General features: G+C 41.8%; 1 protein-coding gene across 4 annotated transcripts in view; it reads right to left on the reverse strand.

Annotated features, from left to right (window-relative positions):
- The window catches only part of PAK2 (p21 (RAC1) activated kinase 2), a 76,203-nt gene that overhangs the window by 44,315 nt on the left and 16,185 nt on the right, over window positions 1-15,703 (reverse strand). The window contains exon 2 of one of the 4 annotated variants that reach the window (XM_073360381.1): window positions 10,028-10,109. The exons of the other annotated variants lie outside the window; for them this stretch is intronic. The gene's annotated coding sequence lies outside the window, so the exon portion shown is untranslated. The remainder of the gene's footprint in view (window positions 1-10,027; window positions 10,110-15,703) is intronic. 4 annotated transcript variants of the gene reach the window in all.

Consider the following 15,703-nt stretch of genomic DNA (forward strand, 5'->3'; position numbering starts at 1 on the left):
AAATAGTCTGCTGGAACTTGGAAGGAAGCCCTGAGACTTGGAGCCAGGTGCCCCTCCTCTTGGCTACTCACATAAAAAACTTACTTTACACTGTATACTCCTGGGGGAATTCTGCACCACTGTGCAATGCAGAAGCAGAAATTAACGTTGCGCAGACTGAATTTCCTCCCCCGCCCCCAAAATGGGCTGCAGTGCTGCTAGCGGCCACTAGGGGTCACTGGACTCAGCAGATCCCAGCTTGCACATGGAAGACACTGCTGTAGGGGGGAGCTAGAGAGTTCCTGGCAGCTGAAGTTCCCAGCATGCCCTGAAGGAAGGAGAGGGCAATGTGCAGGAAACTGTGCAAACCTAGGACCAAGCATCAGGTTGTTTCTCCCTCTGAATCCCTGGGCTTGTGGGGGTAAGGGGGTGGGGGCGAATGGGTGTCTGGGCAAGAGGGGCCCCCACAGCTGGGCTGTTGCAGGGGGCCTGCAGTTGGACTGTGGGGAGGAGAGGGTTCGGGTGTATTGGCTGAAGGGTGGGGGGACGGACAGAGAAATAGTAACTGGGTCTCATAGAGGTTTCTTGAACTCTCTACTCCCTTGGAAATTTGTGTCTCTGTCTGTATTATTACATATACATACATACATACATACACACACACACACATGTATATTTGCTAACAAGTATTTTGAAATAAGTTACCAAAATAACTAAAACTGGCATGATTATGTAATGTTATTTTGAAAAATAACATTTACAGATTCTAAAAATATTGTGCGCAGAATTTTAAAATTTTTAGCGCAGAATGCCCCCAGAAGTAACTGTACTAAAATATTTAGCCTAGAACTACTTGTTTCTTTTTTTTTTTTTTGGCAGGGAGGGGGAGAGATGGGGACTAAAGCAATCAGGGTTAGGGGAATAGAGCACTGGGAAATCCTCAAGACCATCCATTCGATAAGAAAAAAGGCACTTTAAAAATGACAGAACAGCAGCTGTGCAAATTCCTTAGATCTCCTCTTCTGAAGCCCAGCTGATAAGCTGTTAGTTTTGTTTTTTTCCAGAGTACTTGAAAACACCCAAGACTTTGTCCGAATGAGGGATGTGCAGCATTTCAGGAGGAAAATGATCCCAAGCAACATGGTGGGGAGCAGCAGGAAGAGCAGAGCTGCAGACCAATGTGACAAAAGCAGAACAGAATGGCAGAGTGAACAGTGCATTAGTGTTAAATTAGCCACCCAGGTTTAGCCACTTGCGATTATAGCTCAAGTTTTATGAACATGACTTTTTTCACAAGAAATGTTTAATTTTTATTAAATCAATTTTTATCAAAACCTTTTAAAGTCACAAAAAATGTTTAAACAAATATGGGTCCATTTCAAACCCTGCAAAATGGAAACAATTTTGAGTTTGTGATTTTTAAAAAAAAAAAATTTCCACTCACAACACAGCTCATTTTATGATACATGTAAAAGTGATTTTTATTTTTATTAATGGTTAACATTCATGCTGAAAATCAGGTTTACATTGAAGGGGGTGGGGTGTGAACTCTCCTTCCCTATTCAGCCTGCAGGGAAACAGTTTGCACAGAGGCAGGAAGTGCTTTCGAAACCACTGCAGAGAGGCTGGCACTCTGTACAAAGGCTGGAGCAAAAACTGTTGAGTGCATGCAAGATCTGCAGTCTGCCGCTAGCTCTTCTTCACCCACACCTCTTGCCACTACAGAAGGGAAAAGGTGTCTCACTTGGCATAGCTGTTCTTGCATCACCACAGCTGGCTTGCTGAATCATAGCTTTATGGATATGATTGCAAGAAGCATGAAACAATTACAATTCTGACACTTACGAGTAGTTCTTGAATACTGGCAAAACAGGAGCCTAATTCATATTTCTGTGCGACTTTTACCCAGATGGCTTGAAGATACTTCAGTAAGGCACATGAGATTCATATTAATTAGACTTTTTTCCTAACTTCCTGAAATCTCAGACAAGTGGGCCTGTTAGGTCTGGTGAAGAGATGACTGTGGAAAACGGCGCAGGCTGCAGGGATGTGCTGGCTGCTGCTTTCTGTGGCTCCCATTGACCAGGAACAGCGAACTGCGGCCACTGGGAGCTGCAGGGGGCCATGCCTGCGGACGGTCAACATAAACAAAATGTCTTGCAGCCCTCCAGCAGATTACCCTGATGGGCCGCGTGCCGAAGGTTGCCGACCCTTGTTATAGTCAATTATTGTACTAGACTTTTTTTCTCTGTGGGAGGAAGAGGGTTTGAGAACCTGTTGCGTAACCCAGTTCACTCAAGAGACAAATAGAAGATGTGTCGAATATAAAAGTAATAAAGATGAAAAGCTTGAGAAGAATTCTGCAGCATTCTCAGGAGTGTACTACTGATATCAAAGATTATATCAAATAGTGTACTGGTATAGCAAGCTTGTCTGAACACACTCACCTTGATATAGTCCTCTTTTTCTTGAGTGTAAAGTGGGTGGTTTCCTGGGAAACTTGTTAGGCATAGCCCTTAATTGTGTTGGCCCTGAATTCTTTTGAGACTGGCTTTGGTTTGCATTGGTTTCTGAGCTCACATGCCATCCTTTTATGGTTTCCACCTTTGCAAGTGGGTGGGTCATCATGTTTGTTACTGAGGTGGTTCCTGGGATACAGAACTCCCTCCACACTAGAAACCTCATTTGGTTCCTCTCCACTTTGAAAAGGCAGTTTTTAAAGCTATTTTCAGAATAACTTAGTATCCCTATATTTATCTCATTCCCCTGAAATCCATTTCTCTCCTTTATTAAACTGGAAATATGACACTTGTTTTGGAGTGCTTGTACTTCAGCAGGATTTATGTTTTAAATATACTGCACTGTGTTTTATCCTGTTGTATAGCATCCAAGGATTTGGGCAGAGGTAGAGAGGGGAAGAAGCTATATACATATAATAATTTCAGAGAATAAGTATTGAAATATTAAAGCTTTCACATTATAAGCCAAAAATTGTTAAAAACCCAAGGAGGGTTTTTATTTTTATAGTGTTTCAACAGTTCTATTAAACGAATGTCTAAATCAGGGGTCTCAAAGTCCAGGCCCGCAGGTGATCTGCAGCCTGAGAACCTCCCCACTGCGGCCCACAGAGGAGACACGCATGCAGATACACTGCTGGCAATGTCTACTGCAGGTGCTGCCCTCCACAGCTCTCATTGGCTGGGGGAGAGGGACAGAGATACCATCAGTAGTCACCTGGCAAAGTCAGCCATGGAGGCAGCATCACTTTTTCCCCACAATGAAAACAAACAATTCAAAATACCGAACACAACTATCTGATGCACACCTTGCTGCAATCCTGAAGGTTTCAACTGCTCAGTCACTGAGACCAAACATCAACAAACTGACAGAACTGAAGCATTGCCAGGTGTCTGGCAAACACTAAAAACTCTCTGGCAGGTGAAGAATTGTATAAAGTTGTATGACAGTTTTATTATTTATAAGAAATTCAAAATAAAAATTACAATATAAATGTTTTCTTTTCTGAACACCATCTTCAGTGATATTATTGGCCTGCTGGGAGGATTTGAGGACTGGCACTGGTCCTAAGGTAAATTGAGTTTGAGACCCCTAGTCTAAATGATTAGAAAGAAGGACTGGAGGAAATGTCTTATAAGGACTGGTGTGTAGTAAACTGATTTAACACCGAGTGAGAATCAGAATGCAGTTCATGTTATAGCAACACTTGTTCAAGTTCTGGTGAGATAATTATTCTCAGTGCTCCAATCCACGTCTTCAGTGATTCTGATTGACAATTCCTTCATACCCCTTTGTTTATTGCTTTTTGAGAAACAATCTTCTCAAAAAAAAGTTTCCTGAATGGGATAAGGTCTGATTTTTTTTGTTTGTTTATTCTGGAAGGGAAAGGAAAAAAGGTAAAGTTGGTGGCAGACCTTCGATAAGCAGGTATAGATGCTGTGTGATAAATGCTTCCAATCTTCATTTTGGGGCCACTGGTTTTATGAAAGATCTTCGTAGACCAAACAGTTTTTCAGTACAAAGCAAAGTGCAGAGTATGTATATGCACATATATTTTTTAAAGGCTTCCACTGAGCAATAAGTTTCCCTTGAATAGTTCACTTAGTACCGATCATAGCTCACTTCCTCTCTGGGATTAGCTCAAAGCAGTTTTCGGACAAGTTTTTATTTCAGCCTGTTACACCTAGCCACAGCTCACTTCCTGCCCCATCACTAGCAAGCATGTTAGTACAGTAGCTAATCAATTTTAAATGACTTACTCACTCTAGAGAAATTCTAATCTGGTTTCAGATGAACCAATAAATTCAGATTGCTTCATACCAAAAGCAACACACAAAAAGGAACTATTAAAAGCTGAACAGGTTGGTTTCATAAGATTCCTTCAGCTTGATCTGTAGGGGTCCAAAAACTATACTAAGAGTCCAAATTCAAGTATTTTCAAGCTATTTCTACCTTTTAACTCATCAGAAAATTTATTAAAAAACATACTAGTTGCACACATAGAATTGCATGTATCCAGACTTGGGAAATCTGCCGTTGAACTTGCCAAACTGCCAAAATGGAGCCTGTGAAAAGCAAAAACGAGAATAATCTTGACAACAGTCGGTAGGAGTCAAAATGGTAATCCACTCCTGTCAGGGTTCCTTCCCCACTCTGAACTCTAGGGTACAGATGGGGGGACCCGCATGAAAGACCCCCTAAGCTTATTCTTACCAGCTTAGGTTAAAAACTTCCCCAAGGTACAAACTTTGCCTTGTCCTTGAACAGCATGCTGCCACTACCAAGCATTTAAAACAAAGAACAGGGAAAGAGATCCACTTGGAGACGTCTTCCCCTCAAAATATCCCCCTAAGGTCTACACACCCCCTTTCCTGGGGAGGCTTGAGAATAAAATCCTCACCAACTGGTTACAAAATCATCAAAGACCCAAACCCCTGGATCTTGGAACAATGGAAAAATCAGTCAGGTTCTTAAAAGAAGAATTCTTTTTTAATTTTTAATTTTTTAATTTTAATTTTGATTCTTATTTAAAAAAAAGAAAGGTAAAAATAATCTCTGTAAAATCAGGATGGAAAATACCTTACAGGGTATTCAGATTCAAAACACAGAGGATCCCCCTCTTGGCAAAACCTTAAAGTTACAGAAAACAGGAATAAACCTCCCTCTTAACACAGGGGAAATGCATATAAAACAAAAGATAAACTAATCCGCCTTGCCTGGTTTACCTATACTGGTTGCAATATTGGAGACTTGGATGAGTTGGAGAAGATGGATTTCTGTCTGGCCTCTCTCAGTCCCAAGAGAGAACAACCATGTAAACAAAAAGAAAAGGAGTACTTGTGGCACCTTAGAGTCTAACCAATTTATTTGAGCATAAGCTTTTGTGAGCTACAGCTCACTTCATCGGATGAATGCATCTAGCTCACGAAAACTTATGCTCAAATAAATTGGTTAGTCTCTAAGCTGCCACAAGTACTCCTTTTCTTTTTACGAATACAGACTAACATGGCTGCTACTCTGAAACGATGTAAACAAAGAGCACAAACAAAAGCCTCCCATGCCCGAAGATCTGAAAGTATCTTGTTCCCTTATTGGTCCTTTGGGTCAGGTGCCAGCCAGGTTAGCTGAGCTTCTTAACCCTTTACAGGCAACAGGATGTTGCCTCTGGCCAGGAGGGATTTTATAGCACTATATACAGAAAGGTGGTTACCCTTCCCTTTATATTTATGACAACTCCACTTAGTCATAATAATACACTTATTTAGCTTCTATATACTAATATACTGAAGTCAAATACCTCTGACCTTGTAAGGCAGACAGCAATCTTAATAGGGTTCATTGCCACAAGTCTTACCAGATTTAGATAGTCTCAGATAAACTAATGTACATGCCCAATGCCAGACTACATAGCTATAGGAGATAAAAGATGGAAGTTTAAAAAACACGGATATTCACTGGGGGAATGGAACAAACCCTACTCTAATCCCCTCCAACCAAGTGAAGAACTTTAACACTTCATCGATTTATTTGGTTTGACTAAAAGTTGTTAGAGGGCCAGAAAGACTAGATTCAAAAGTTTACGAAACAGTGTTCGGATAAAAGCTCAGAGGAAGTCTAACAACTTCACAACTCATACAAGGGAAATAACTTATTAAATTTACTCACAGGAGAAGCCTCCTCACTGATGAAGCAGAGAACTCACTTGAGCGGTTCCTGCCACATTCCCAAAGCACACACACCACTTCATGCCTGGAAATGTTTAAAAACAGAGGCAGTCTCTCCCTCACATGTCTGTCCCCAGGCTAGGCGCTTTGACAAATCTTAATCTACAAGGGATACAGGAGAAGTTCAGAGTACTACCTTGCAAAATAATAACTTTGCAAGCCAAATGGTGTACACAATAGCAATCCAGGCAAATTCTTTTCATTCTATCCTTTTTCAGGCTCCCACTCCTCCCTATCTTTTTTGCTAGCACACTCAAAAGTAGAGGAGCAAACCTAGGGCAAATAAACAGCTGGAATTTAGTTATCAACTGGACATGGCAAGAAAAAATAAGGTAGCGTCAGAATACCGCATAAAAGCAAATCAGAAAGGTAGCTTCAACATGAATCATGGAGAAAGGATTGGTCTCTCCAAAACTGACTAGTCATATGCTCTACAGTAGACTTAACTACAGAAGAAATATATTCTCATAATGGGGCGTTTTAAAAGTGTTGCAAAGGTTTTGGTACCTCCTTCTAAATAAGGTAGAACGTACTCCAAAGCCATAGACAAGAAACACCCAGAAATAAAATATTTCCCCCTTAGGCCATTTTTGTGTAAAGATGCAAATCTTACATTATGCTAAAAAGCTGTCATCTTAGGTCAAGGGCACTTCAAGTGACATGCAGAGTTCTACTAAGTGACCCACGGCTGACATAAGCCACTCTCTTTCATATTGAGATGGCCCACAACCTACGTATTGCAAATAGCACTGCTGTTCAGTAATCTTCACCCTTATTGCTGACACAGCAAGGCATGATTTTTGTGTAATGACTAACAAGCAAAGATAAACTGCTCTTAAAGCTCCTAGTAGGTTGCCACAGTGGCCCTCACTTTCATAAAATCTACACATCCAGCTACAACAAAAAGCCAAATAATAGTGTGAACAGCTTCTTCAAAAAACCCAAAAGGCTACAGACTCAAATCTGGAGAAAAATCATTTCCTACTATGCTACTCTCAATCACTGACAGATTTCATTAGAAAAGATATGCTCTGTGACTATCTTGCTTTTCACTATTAAAGATGGCATATGCAAAAGCCTCAATACCCAACCATAAACCTTCTGTTTTCTTCCATGACCAAACTAAACCAAATACCAACAACTAATTATAAATTTCTGCTTGTCAGGGTTCCTTCCCCACTCTGAACTCTAGGGTACAGATGTGGGGACCCGCATGAAAGACCCCCTAAGCTTATTTCTACCAGCTTAGGTTAAAACTTCCCCAAGGCACAAAGTCTTTGCCCTTGGATTAGGTAAAACACTGCCACCACCAAGGTGATTTAACAAACCATCAGGGAAAGGACCACTTAGAGTTTCTATTTCCCCAAAATATCCCCCCCCCAAGCTCTTACACCCACTTTCCTGGGGAGGCTTGAGAATAAAAAAGATAAGCTCAGACCAGCCTTGGATTTTTAGGACCCAAAAACCCCAATCAGATTCTTAAAAAACAGAACTTTATTAGAAGAACAAAAAAAGATAAGCAAACAACTCTGTAAGATCAGAATGGAAGACAATCTTTGAGGCAGTCAGATTCAAAACATAGAGAATCCCTCTAAGCAAAACCTTAATTTACAAAAAGACACAAAAACAGGAATACACATTTCCTCCAGCACAGCGAATTTCACAAGCCAAAACAAAGAAAAACCTAATGCATTTTCTAGCTAGATTACTTACTAACTTTACAGGAGCTGGAGGGCTTGCATCCTTGATCTGTTCCCGGCAAAAGTATCACACGGATAGACAAAAGTCTTTCCCCCCCCACCTCCAAATTTGCAAGTATCTTGTCCCCTCATTGGTCATTTTGGGTCAGGTGCCAGCCAGGTTACCTGAGCTTCTTAACCCTTTACAGGTAAAAGGACTTTGCCTCTGGCCAGGAGGGATTTTAATAGCAATGTAGACAGAAAGGTGGTTACCCTTCCCTTTATATTTATGACACTGCTAAATAAAATACACATTTGGCACAAAGACAGTTTTATAGTTGATGCGTGTTAATGAATGTGAGTGAATTATAAGTGAACGAAGCATGAATATATCTATATCTGCTCTATATCTTTGTTCTATATCTTCCAAATGCCAACTCATTAATCACATTTGTTTTATGAGTAATTAACACCCAAGATAGACGGGCACGAAAATTGGGTAAGATAAAACAAAAACAAGCCAGGTTGCTTTATTTATTAGGACTGTAGATGTGTGCATGGTGCAAATACATATTGTTGTGCTCCTCCTCCATTAACTCTGCCCATATGAGCCTGTAGAGAACCAAAGAAAAGGAAATGTCCATCAATTTAAATTCTCTACAGGCTCCCAAGAACCAGTACAGGAGGGGAGGAGGAGGAAGGTATGCAGTGTGTTTACATCACCAGCATATCGGTGATCCCAACAAATGAAGAGATCTGGGTTGTTTGCACGTGCTCATACTTCAGTAGCTGGGAGCAACACACTTTCAAGCCCTTATTTGCACAAGCTGAATTCTTCCAAGCCAAAGGGAAATGTGAATTTTTTTTTTTGGAAGTTTAAAGGTAGAGAAAACTCAAATTACTACTAATTGTTTGTGATATCACAGCAATTTGGACCACTAGTCTGTGCTTGTCATCCCTGACAACGTGTCTTTATTAGGGCTACTGATGAATCGGTTAACTCACGTGATTAACTCAAAAAAACGCAATTAAAAAAATTAATTGTTATTAATCGCACTGTGAAACAATAGAATACCAATTGAAATTTATAAAATATTTTCGATGTTTTTCTATGTTTTCAAATATATTGATTTCTATTACAATACAGAATACATGTATAGTACTCACTTTATATTAGTTTTTATTACAAATATTTGCACTGTAAAAATGAATAAGCAAAAGAAAGTATTTTTCAATTCACCTCATCTAGTAGTTCAATCTCTACTGTGAAGCAAGCTTTTGGCTTCCATTACTTATAATGCTACTGGCATTGACATCACAACTGTTGCACATTAGAATCAATGGTAGAAAGAGTTACAAGATTGGAGAGAGAAGAGACAGAACAAACCTGTCCCCAAAAAAAGCCATTTATCCCCACGTGCCCTAAATTCAGGTCTTTGTAGCTATGCTAGGGGATAGACCATGGATGCAGGTTTATGAGTATTACTACCTCTGAGCTAATGGACCAGTTCCTTTCACTCAGGCAATAGAGACTCATGCTTTTAGATCTAGCGGTCCCTGGAGCACAGTTACACAGTGGTACTCCATGTGGGGAGTTGAGACAGACCTCTGAAGCTTGGGACCAGCATCTCCAGCCACTATAAGTGTGTAACAGTTGCTAATAGCATGGCTCTGTCCCCGTCGTTTCCCCTCCCCACCAGTGGCTAGAATATGTAACTTGCTTATGAGTTTGCTACTAGACTTGAGCTAGTGGATCAGGTCTTTTAGTCCAAGCTGTAGAAGCTCATGTTTTCACATACAAGTGACCCATCCACCCTACAAGCCACCACTGTGTACCACCACAATGTATGGGCACCATCTGCGGGAGACTGAACACAGGACCTGTGGATCTAATAGCATGAGAATGTTGGTGTTGGTAATTTTAAACACATTAGTGGGACACCGTCGCACATCAGTTTTCTAAACTGAACCATAGACAGAGGCAGTACATGGGGGGCATACACGGTAAATTTATAACAAATCAAGAGTAATCTCCATAGGGAAAACCAGTACTCAGTTTATGTCCCTGACATCCAAATGGCATGACTCAGCTTTGTGGTGCTATAGCCCTATCTGAGAGCTACTCACAACATGATGTCCCAGTTCAGCCCTGGAAGAATCCGCCTAGCCACTTGTCAGCAGGAAACTTTCCAGCATGTGTACAGGAGACCTAAATTACCAAGTGATACAAAATGTAAGCTTTTATTGAAAATAGTTTCTGGTCCTCATAATTGCCAATATAATCTTCCAAATGTGAAATGAGTGCAATCCAACACAGGGATGTCTTTCTGGGTCTATAGATGGTTCCACTGCCTGTGGTAGTGCTCAGCATTGCCAAAAATCTCTTGTCAGTTTCACTCCTAATCAAAAACCCTATGTGCAGTCATGAAACTCACAAATCCCTTGAATTTCAGGATGCTATTCATGCCTGGGAAATGTACAAGCCACTGCAAAGACAGGTGCTAGAGCTACTCAGGAAAGAAGGATGAAAAAATACAGAGGCAGGAAAGAGGGTAGCAAAGTACTGCTTCCCAACCTCTAGCAAACCCAGGGAAGGGTTCTTTGTGGGGAGGCAGGGCAAAGATACAAAAACTCTTTTCTCTCTTCTAGTTGCTGGATGGAGGTTAAGTCTCAAATTTCAGAGGCAAATGTCACAGCTAGAACATCCTAGCAAGGTCCAGGAGCAATACCCCTGATAGAAATTCCGACATTCTCTCCATTCACAGCAATTCAGGACTGAAGGAAGGCGTGTGTTCTCACCAAAATGTTTCCCCAAGAACTCAAGGTTGAAGCCCCCTGACTTCATTCATATCTATATTTGGCTAACAAGCATCTGGATAACAAATGTTTCAAGCCCTACTCTACATCCAAGATTAGCAGCTTCAGAAAAAACATTAAACCTAAAGAACAAGGGCACAGGCATGCCTTTCAATGTCTTACAAAGTTATATCAAAAAATTCAATTTTCATTAGACTACTTATTTTGCTGCAATATTTAATAATTATTTCTTAAACAGCACTGATTTGTGTATCTCAAAGATCGATACCAGCAATTCTCAAACTGGGGGTCGGGACCCTAAAGTGGGTCACGATCCAATTTTAATGGGGTCGCCAGGGCTGATTTATACTTGCTGAGACCCCGGGGCCAAAGCCTGAGCCCCACCACCTGGGGCCGAAGCCCCAGGGCTTCAGACTTGGGCATCAGGGCTCATGTTACACGACCCCTGCCTGGATCTGAAGCTTTGGGCTCTGGATGGCAGAGTATGGTATTGCCACCCTTACTTCTGTGCTGCTGCCTTCGGCGCTGGGCCTTCAGTCAGCCGCCGCCACGTTCCGGCCACCCAGCTCTGAAGGCAGCGCCCCAACAGGAGCAGTGCAGAAGTAAGGGTGACATGGTATGGTATTGCCACCCTTACTTCTGCACTGCTCTTGTTGGGGCGCTGCCTTCAGAGCTGGGCGCCTGGCCAGCAACCACCACCCTCTGGTCACCCAGCTCTGAAGGCAGCACAGAAGGAATGGTGGCAATACTGCAATCCCCACTAAAATAACCTTGCAACCATCCTGCAGTCCCCTTTTGGGTTGGGACCCCCAGTTTGAGAAACGCTGGTCTCCCCCATGAAATCTGTATAGGGTAGGGTAAAAGCACACAAAAAACCAGATTTCATGGTGGGAGACCAGATTTCACGGTCCATGATGCGTTTTTCATGGCCATGAATTTGGAAGGGCCCTAAACATGCTACAAGAAGAGAATGATCATGTTTTATCACATACTGAACAAAAAAATTCACCTCTATAAATGGACTTTCCTCCAATGAGTTCCATTCTCACACACACACCCACCCACCCCCCAACACAACAGAGTTACTTATTCCTATCTGCTGGAACAAAAGAGATTGATCTGTTTTAAACAGTACAGCACTGATAAAGCCCATAAAATACCAGCTTTAGCAGATACGTAGAACTAATATTTCTCCATAGTACTTATAGAAGGTTTGTCCACTATGCATTGTAAGCCATGTACCATACTTCCCAAATTGATAAGCATGGCACACAAGGCACACCCTGAGCAACAGAAAACCAGCTAGCAACAGCCAAAACAAAGCACTTTACACATGGAGCCTGCTGCAAAGGGAAATTAGGATTGTTATCTTTGTAAATCACTTGATGCAGAAAACTGACCTCAGTCAAAGTTTCTCTTTGCTGCTGGCTCCATGTATAAAGCACTATTGCTCATCCTATATAGCATAAAAAGAAAAAAGGACGGGGGAAGGATAAGGAAAATAATCCACGTTTTCCCTTCCAAGAATTTCACAGGTCTCTAATGGTTAGGGAAGAGTGATATTTTGATGGCCTAAGAAATTTGTTCACTCCTGCTAATTAAAAATGTTTTCTAATAGAGATGGACAGCTAAAACTACATTCATCTCCAATCTTGAGCAAAATTCCAGAAGACAAGCAAACTGACTTCTGTAAATTACAAAACCTAATCTCATTTCATGTTCCTTGCAGAGGTTGGGAGCACTGAAGAGGCAAAACATGGCTGCCAACAGTTACTTCTCTAAATAAGAGATGTTCCCCATAATTCCCTTACAAATGTTTACCCAGGTGGGATAGGAGACAATAAATCACTTCTAAATTGTAATGGGACAAAAGTAGGGTGGATAAAAATAGGTGATTTTAAATAAATAAATAAATAATAAAAATCCTTTTTTTAATTTAAATCGGATTTTTTTGATAAAATGTTTGAGGAAAAAACCAATCTAAAGACAGTTTTAATTAAGATACATTATAGATCAAAGATATCTCACCATGGAATAGGGATTATAAATTCTAATTCTATAGTATGAAACAATATATACATGTAATATAAATATATGTTTTGAAAAGCTTTGTAAAGGAGTTCCAATAGTTCATGGATTAGGGACCCTATCTTATGGGGTTCCAGCGGCTTCTGTATAGATTATTTAGGTTAATCTTTCTATCTACCCAATGGGACTCGGTGCTCAGTCTAGAAGATACCATCAGAGGTGCTTAGTTTTGTAGTTCCCAAACCATAGATTTGTGTCTCCAGAGATAACATGCTTAACAGCAAAAATGTTATAAATAAATAAATAAATACATAGAGGTGAGAAATAACAAACCTCAACCCTATTGTCCCTCTGCAAATTTGCGTACACAGAGCCAATCCCTTACCTCTCTCTAAAAGTGCAAAGCTTCAAAAAGTTCAGTGAATAGAAGATTGTTGGGGGAGGAATGGATCTGGACAAGGAGACGAAGTCTGGAGATAAATGTGAGAACGGAGGGACAGGCAATAGAAACAAAAGTGAAACTGTTTGAGCAGCATATGCCACAAGTCTTGAGGTCTTTTTGAGTGTAGCATTGATTTGAGATCTACCATACCATTCTCTCGTTAGAAGGGAAAACCTATAATGGGAGCAGACCGTAAAAGACCCAGTTTGGGAATATTTTAATGAAGTTCCTCTACCTGTGGGTAACACAGACATGCATGCAAAATGCAAACATGCAACAAAGAAATGCAAAGCCTGGTTACCCCAATGAAACATCATCATGAGAAGTGTTCCTTCTCAGGAGGAAGCTGCGATGAAGATGTTGAAAGGAACATGTCTGAACAGGATCTTCAGATTGGTCGACTTTTTTATTTCATACTTCTTTCTTAAGGACTGCCTGTCTTCTTTCTGGACTATTCTTGAATTCTCATATTTGAGCAAAAAATATAGCTATTACTCTATAGTACTATCTTCCTTTTACAATTTCACTTTTAAAATAGTACTGTCAGTGAATGCAATGAGTAATACTAAATGAGCAGTATGGTAATAATAACTAAATAACTGCATTGACTTATTTTGTTTAGGAGAATCTATCCTCAACATACAGGATTCTGAAGACTATCCACCTTCAAGATCACCATCATTTCCTATAGTTTCAGAGTTATCTACCAATGATAGTGTTTCAGTCACATTATGTATGTCACATAGCCACAGTATATCACCTGTAACAAAAAGAAAAAAAAATCTCCATCACCCAGAAACAACCATAGATAAGTTTGTAATAAGAACCAGCAGATTACAAAAAGAGGTAACTGATGAAAAAATTGCACGTTTTTTTTTATACAACAAACTCTCCTTTCCGTATGATTGAGAACCCACACTTCATTAACATGGTTCAGTCATTAAGACCAGGATACAGTCCACCCAACAGAGCAGATGTCGCAGGCAAATTGCTGGATAAAGTGTATGAAAGAGAAATTGAGCAGCGTGCAAAAGGTTTAGAGCAGGGATGGGCAAACTACGGCCCGTGGGCTGGATCCGGCCTGTCAGGGCTTTGGATCCAACCTGCGTGATTGCCACCCACATGGCACCGCGGGGCTACAGCAGGCTCCCTGCCTGCCCTGGCCCGCACCGCTCCAGGAAGCGGCTGGCATCACGTCCCTGTGGCCCCGGAGGGGGGGTGGGGAGCGCAGAGGGCTCCGGGCACTGCCCTCGCCTACAGGGAGCGGTGCCTACAGGCGAGGGCAACGCACAGAGCCCTCTGCCCTCCCTGTCAGGGGCCACAGGGACATCGTGCCGGCCACTTCCGGGAGCGGCGCGGAGCCAGGGAGCCTGCCTTAGTCCCGCTGCATGCTGCTGCCACCCTGGAGCCACTCAAGATAAGCAGCGATGGGCCAGAGCCCGCACCCCAAACCCCTCTTGAACCCCGCATCCCAACCCCCTGCCCTGAGCCCCCTGCCACACCCCGCTTGCACCCAACCCCCTGCCCTGAGAGCCTGCTGCACCCCTCCTGCACCCCAACCCCCTGCCCTGAGCCCCCTCCTGCACCCCAACCCCCTGCCCTGAGCCCCCTCCTGCACCCCAACCCCCTGCCCTGAGCCCCCTCCAACACACTGCACCCCCTTACTTCCCAACCCCCTGCCCCAGCCCCTGCCCCCTCCCCACCCAGATGTGGAACTCGGGCCAAAATTGCAAAATACTTCCGTAACACCCACTTTGCAGCAGCTGCTCTGAAAAAAGTGCGAGGAACCAAGCTAATTCTCCCACAAGACGTGCTATGGAACTCAGTAGTGGACTGTTCTGAGCACTATATCAAGAACTAGCCTAATCTGATGACAGTTTGTGAACAAAATCGTGAAAAAAATAGATGGCACAGTCACAGCCAAAGTTCTCAACATTGGACGTAAGAGAAATAGGCTGAGTACCCTGAAGCCTATTTCTGAAGCCTTGAACAAAATGCAGGGAAATCGCTGTTTTATTGCTGACGCTGTTGAAATTTGGAAGGAACTGAGAGATCTTAAAACGAGAAATATGCAATGACAGAGTTAAATTACAAGCATTAAAAAAACAAATGGGACAAGCACTATCTCCAGCTCATTTTCTTGCAAATACTCTCAATACTCGGTACCAGGGTCAAACCTTAACTGCTGAAGAAGAGGAGTTGGCTATGACATGGACATCCAGCAATCATCCCTCCATAATGTCAACTATAATGAACTTCAGAGCTAAGGGTGAACCATTCAAGAAATACATGTTTGCTGATGATGTTTTAAAGAAAGTCACACCAGTGAACTGGTGAAAGTCACTTAAGCACTTGGATTCAGAGACTGTTGAAGTGATAGTCTCACTTTTAATAGCAGTAGCTTCTTCTGCCAGTGTAGAAAGAATATTTTCTACCCTTGGACTAATTAATTCTAAATTGAGAAATCGTTTGGGACCTGAAAAAGCAGGAAAGCTTGTTTTTCTTTTCTAGATTAT

The sequence above is a fragment of the Lepidochelys kempii genome, chromosome 9 (genome assembly GCF_965140265.1).
Source record: "Lepidochelys kempii isolate rLepKem1 chromosome 9, rLepKem1.hap2, whole genome shotgun sequence".
NCBI classification, from domain to species: domain Eukaryota; kingdom Metazoa; phylum Chordata; order Testudines; family Cheloniidae; genus Lepidochelys; species Lepidochelys kempii.